This window comes from Aulostomus chinensis, chromosome 11 (assembly GCF_037954235.1).
Source record: "Aulostomus chinensis isolate RoL2024-O1b breed Wild chromosome 11, RoL_Achi_v1.0, whole genome shotgun sequence".
NCBI lineage: Eukaryota > Metazoa > Chordata > Actinopteri > Syngnathiformes > Aulostomidae > Aulostomus > Aulostomus chinensis.
In genome coordinates this window covers 3,147,866-3,154,830 of record NC_141330.1, presented here as the reverse complement: position 1 = coordinate 3,154,830, position 6,965 = coordinate 3,147,866, and positions in this window count along the sequence as shown.

The window sequence follows — 6,965 nt, the reverse complement described above, 5'->3', positions numbered from 1 at the left end:
TTAGGTCCCGTCTGACTCCATCCAATTCTTAGGGGAACCTCTGTGCATTGAGGGTCCCAACAGTGACACTTCGGACTTTCAGAGAAATTAAAGTTTTGGCATCAGTCACATTTGCATGTTCAGCTTGACTGCAGACGGTTGAACCGCCCTCAGCCTCCGCTTCCTGTCTGACCGCGAAGGCTTCTTGACCGGATTCTCCTCCAGTGAATAAATCTGGCTTGAACAAACAGATTCCTGCTCCTGCTGAACTCATTTTCTCATTTTCAGGATCATGACTTGTAGGTGACGCGTTTGGCCCCGGTGTGGGGGTGCGCTGTTTGGGGATGATTGTGTCTTAACCACGAGAGCTCTTGCGCTTCTTGTCTTGTGTTTCATTTAATTGTCAAGTGAGTTTTTTTTAACTTGCAAAATGTCGTATGTATGCATATATATGTGTGTGTGTGTGTATATATATATATATATATATATATATAAGGAGGTGTGTGCCAGCGTGGGTTCTCTCTGGTACTCCAGCTTCCTCCACAGTCCAAAGACATCAAGAGGGACCAGGTTAATCCAGACTCTGAATTGACCGTAGGCGTGGCTGGGAGAGCCAATGGTTGTCTGTCTCTATGTGTTGGCCCTGCCATGGACTGGTGACCTGTCCAGGGGGAAGGCTGCTGGGATAGGCTCCACCCCCACCACCCTGAACAGGAGAAGAGGGAGAACATGGAGGGATGAGTGTATATACGTATGTATGTTTACATATGTATGTATGTGTGTGTATCGTTATGCATGTCGTCTTGTCTCGGGTCGTCGTCCTCCTACACTTATCCGGTTGGTCCGTGTGTGTATATATGTATGTTTGTTAGTACATATGTATATATGTATGTGGGTAATTATGTACGTATATGTGTATATATGTATGTAAAAGTGTATAAATGTATTTTTGTGTGTACATTTGTATATACGTATGTGGGTAATTATGTACGTATATGTGTATATATGTATGTAAAAGTGTATAAATGTATTTTTGTGTGTACATTTGTATATATGTATGTGGGTAATTATGTATGTATATGTGTATATATGTATGTAAAAGTGTATATATGTATTTTGTGTGTACATATGTATATATGTGTGACTATATATGTATGTATTCATGTGTATGTGTTTGCATTATGTATGTATGCATGTATGTGTGTGGTTTTATTTGTGTGTATGTACGTATATATGTATATTTATGTGTGTTTATATGTGTGTGTGTATATGTATACATGTATGTGTGTACATATGTATGTGTCTGTGTGTATCTGTTTGCATTTGTGTGTATGTACGTGTATATATGCATGTATGTGTGTGTTTTTGTATTCATGTGTGTATGTGTACATATGTATGCATTTACATGTGTATGTATGTGTATATATGCATGTATGTTTGTATTCATTTGTGTATATGTACGTGTATATATTCATGTATGTGTATAGGTTTATGCATTTGTATAAATTTGCATACGTATGTGTGCATTTATGTGTATATGTATTCCTTGTGTGTTTTTATGTATGTATATGTACATATATGTGTGTATATGGGTATGTTTATATGAATGTGTATGTGTATATGTATGTCTGTATATGTACAAATATGTATGTATATAGATTTGTATATGTATATATGTGTATATATGTTTTGATGCATGTGAATGCATATGTATGTATTTATGTGTTTGTACCTATGTATGTGAACATGTATGTAAGTGTCTATACATACGTGTGTCTGTGTGTGGGGGCTCCGCCTCCACTCATGGCCGTACGGTGAAGGACGGTGAGCTCCAGACTCCTGCAGTGCGAGTGAACTGTAGATGAATGCTGGTTTAATGTGATTTAAAAAACAAAACAAAACCATGAACCAGCCCTGTTTACAAAGATCAATTTAATTTGTGACGCACATTTAAAAGAACAAACAACAACCACTTTCCCAATTAAGCCTCACAGCCGCCAACAGTACAGGTCACAAAACACAGATTTGGAAACGGAGGAGAAGGAACCGTGAATCCTGCAGACGTGAGGTGAATTATCTTCATTTAAACTGGAGACGAAAACACGGGGAGAAAAACTTTGTTCATTAAATGCATGGAGGCGACGCGAAAACTGATAGAAGCCGACCGGGTTGGTGATTTGATGCATTTACAAAATAAAAGACGACGACGTAGATGTCCTTCCGTATGAAAACCAATGAACCTAAAATATGTTGTTGTTGTTACACTTCAGCGTAATTGCGGGACAAATTGTCTTCATGTGGCTGTTAGGTGGACCTGCATCGCATCAACATGGGTGGTCACCATCCAATTTTTCATCAAAGTTGTGATGCCACACACTGCGTTCTCATTTTGGGACTGTGTTTATTAAGACGCCGACGTTCCAGCTTTCATCAGCGTGTGATGAAACCTGATGAAAGCTGTTTGCACAGACATTGGGGTCTTTATAAAGACAGAGAAATGAGAACATAACGTGCGGCTACTTAAATGAAATCATTTCTCCCTTAGCCAGCACCCATTCAGGAGCTTCTGATTCCCTCTCATTTTTTATCCCCCCCCCCAGATTATGTAGCAACGTTCAGGTGCTGGAGGTGAGTCGGTGCAGGAGTTGGGTTTTGTGTTGGAGGTTCAGTCAAATGTCAGCGGGTGCTCAGAGAGTTTGGACCAGTTAGCCTCTCCAGGGTTCTGCTGCTCGCACACGGACAAAAAACAAAACAATGCGGAAGGAGTTTGGCTGGTGCCTGAGGACGAGAACTACACTTTAACCACATATGATGTTGACGCACATCACGCAATGACATTGTGAACTATTTAAATTTCCCCATCCATTTTCTACCGCTTATCCTTTTAAGGGTGGTGCTGTTGGAGCCTATCCCAGCAGCCTTCCCCCTGGACGGGTCACCAGTCCATGGCAGGGCCAACACACAGAGACAGACAACCATTGGCTCTCCCAGCCACGCCTACGGTCAATTTAGAGTCTGGATTAACCTGGTCCCTCTTGATGTCTTTGGACTGTGGAGGAAGCTGGAGTACCAGAGAGAACCCAGCAGGAACAGGGAGAACATGGAGACTCACCCAGAAAGACCCCATGCTGCAGCCGGGGCTCCACCCACAACCTTCTTGATGGGGGCCACAGTGAGGACCACTGCTCCACCGTGCTGCCCTTCAATTTCCCCGGTGTGTACTGTGTGGATTCCAGCTAGCAAGTCGTGCGTGGCAACATAGCAAAAGTGCTCATGTTGCCATGGTAACGCCATTTTACTAAAACACACAGTCTTCCCAGTAACCTTCCACCAAGTTCTGAAGGTGTTTCCAACTGGATTTGAGGTGTTCGACCTACTGGGAGGAGAAAGACCAAGTGTAAAAAAGACAGACAAACTTAAAACCTGCAATTGACTCTCCTGCTCCCAAACACGGAGCAGGTTCCTCCTCTTCTGCTGGTGCTGGACTCCTCCAGCTGAAGGTCCCGCTGAGAGGCGAGTGAGTCGGTTTCCTCCGTCGGGCTCCCGTCGCGTCGTGTTCTCGCCGTGCGGCGCTGCAACATTGTGACAAGCGAGATAGATTTGTGTTTTGAGGAGGGGCTGTGAAACTGAAGACTTGATAAATCCCCATTCAGAACAAGCATGGCATCAATCCCCCACCACGTTGGCCCCATGGGCACCGGTAGAGACAGGGGCCCGTTTGGTGATTACCGTGTCTTACATTCCCATTGATCCCATTAGACGGTTCCCACAGTCTAGTCGGAGTCTACTCCCAACCCGCAGCTCCGGAGAGCATCTCAATATCCAATTTCACAGCTTTCTAAACCTGGATCACGGAGGTTATTTATTACTGTCACAAGCTTTGTGTTGTGGGGGTGGTAGGGGGTTAGGGTGGGGGCGGCTTTTGTGTTTCATCCGCTCCGGCGCAGGAAGATGATCAACATGGGTATAACGAGTGAGGAACCGGTGGCATAGCCAGAAACCCCTCCAACAACGCAGCAGCGCTGCTAAATTGGAGCATGACGCTCGTTTCTGCAGTCAGCAGCTTCTCCAGGAACTTTGATCCGCTCGCTGGCGTGACGACCGCGGAAAACAATCATGACCCCCACTGGTGTGTGTGTCCTCCAGCACATCATAATTGACAAAAGGGGGGGAAAGAAAAAAAAAAAAGAAGGAAAGAACCCCCCCCCCACCCCCCCACCCCCCAAAAAAAGTTGACTTGAGTGGATTTGGGAACTTCTAAAGAAAAATGTTTTTGGCGAGATTTCGATTACAACTCAGAATTGTGTTGGCTCAGTGGTTTTGGGCAAATGCAGCGCTGGTCGGCTTTCCAGAGCAGAGCCTCCTCGATAATACAACCATTTATAGGGAGGAGTCGCTGTAATAGGGGCTCCTATTATAGAGCCTTTATAATTCCCCAGTTTTTTCCTCTTAGAGCCTCTGTTGTTCCACTGAATTACCCCTGAATGATTTATGCTCACTGGTCCGGCCGCTGATAGACCCTGGCAACACAGATAGAAACACACTTAGGGCTTTCTGGTGTGTAAACACACTGTATTAAAAGCCAACTTGTTTGAAACAGCCAAACACATTTGCTCCGGCGGGGCCCGCTCGGTGTCATTTCACTCGTCAAACACCGCCGTGTCACAGCCAATCAGGGGACTCCGCAGGCAACACAAGCCATTTAACCTGAGCAAACACAGTGTGTCACAAAGCCCGAGGACGACTTAAGAGCCTGAGCAAACACTGGCAAGAGCCATTGGGCACGAATCAAGGCGGCCCGGCTGAGGACGAGTCACTCTCGTAATGGGTTTGTGATGACTCAAGATCGAGCGGCCATCTGTTTGTTACAGTGGGGGAGGACCACAATTCACAGTTCAGATACACAGAATATTAGCCGGCAGTGCAGAGGAGGGGAGGATTTGGCCGGTGGCTCAGGATGTGAACCATATGTCCATAAATGGTAAATATGTTGGTAGCTGCGGCCCTGCTTCTCTGAGCCGGGGCCAGATAACAGGATTTGCATGGTGATTTTCAGCCTCAATGACACGACGTCTTGAGAGGTGTAAGACTAGTAATCCTCCCGGTGACCCGAGTGCCAGTGCCGGTGGAAAGTCGCTGCAGAGCCACGTCGGCTCGCCACTGACATGGAAGGCTCACCGCGTAGTTAAACCTGCAGGCATTTGCATGGGATTTCAATGAGGAGAGTTTGAATAACCCCCAGTCGTTTGTGTCCGGTCGGTAACCGTGAAGTCCATTTGAACAGGAGAAAAAGACCAAACCGCGTCGACATCAGAGGACGGAATAGGCTGCGTTACACCAGGCGAAACGTCAGAGGCCCACAGCGGGGGCACCTCAGCGGTTGTGTTTCGTTTCCTAAAACCCATTGTCGAATCAAACTGAAATGAGCCGTGCTGGAATCAGCCTGGAAAGCAGCCGCCATGTTTCCATCCTCACCACCGCCGCTGAGGACATCATGTTTTTATTGCTCTTTTGTTTTGTTTCTGCCGCCGCGTTTTCAGGGCCGATCCAAGACTTTTTTTTGGTGGTCATTTTCATTGATTTTTATCAGGAAAACGTTCAGGCATATTTCCAGCGATAACACGTATCAGTGCGGACGCACGTCGACTGTCAAAGTCAAACCCGTTGTCCTTGTGGTCATCTGGGTTGTCGGTGCAGGTCTGAACGCACTCCCAGCTCCAAGTGCGCTTTAAAAAAAACAAACCAAACAAACATGATGACAAACAAACATACTAATATCACGCGGCTGCATCCACGCATCACATCAACTTCTGCTTTTCGTAAGCGGGATTAGATGTTAAATCTCCTCGGGGAAGCAATCAGCTGTTTAAAGTCCAGGCCAATTCCCTGAGCTTCAGGCGATCAATAGAACAGGGAACTGTAATGGGGTTCGGCTTCTAACCTGCGCTGACAAATTAAGGCAAGCGCTGTTTTTTCATTACTTACACATCCGTTTTCATTTTTCCCATCAGTGGAACCAATTAAACAATGCTTCCTTAAATTAGTCATTGATTTTTAGCAACAGTGACACTTTACAGAGGGAAATAATAACTTTAAGGGAGTGGTGGTGTTTTTTTTTCTCATTACTGCCAGTCTTGTTCGGGCATGGGAAACAAAGGACAGAAACAATTCACCTACATGAAAAAAGTGGTGTCAAATTAGCCATTGATTTTTCCTCAGGTGTCACTTTGGTTAAATGCTGCGTGGTTGGGAGTTTAAAAAAAAAAAAAAAAATTCTCTCCAGCCTGGAAATTGACAGGAGGCCGTAAGCTATTAGTTGTTTGGTTTCTTCTTTTTTTCTCTCCCTGTGTCGGTGTGTAAATCTGTGACCTAAAACTGAAAACCTTCTGAGACAGAACACACATTCACACGTAAGGAACGCTAACAGTCCCTGAATCCACGCATCACCATCTCTTCCATGCAGTCCCTCGCTAACCGAGCTCCCGCATTGCTAATTCAGTGTGGGAGTTTCTGAGTTTTTCTCGGTGGCGACGTCCCCACTTCTTAAGTCCTCTACGAACTTGAATGCAAATAAATAATTTAACCGCCATCGACTTTCTAGTTGTAATTATACAACACTGATCAAACTCTGATGGCGATAGCCGTCTTTTTGCAAAGCCCAAAACATTTCATTCACCATCGTACAGCCACAACATTAGCAACAGCGTAAGCTAATGCTAGGCTGGCTAATTCCGCTCAGCCCCTGCTCACGTGAATGTGGATAAATACTTTAATTGTGTGGTTGATCATGATTTCCCAAATGTATCAAAATTATGATAATGAAATGATTATCAAAGGGATTTTGGGACATTTAAAACATTTTTTCAGCTTTGCAGCCATAGCAGTAGCTGGGAAGTAAGCTAACAAAAGGGAATGCTAGTACCGGTCAGTACCGGTCTCTGCCAGTTAGGTAATTAATCAAACAGCTGGTCTGCACTTTCCCAGAC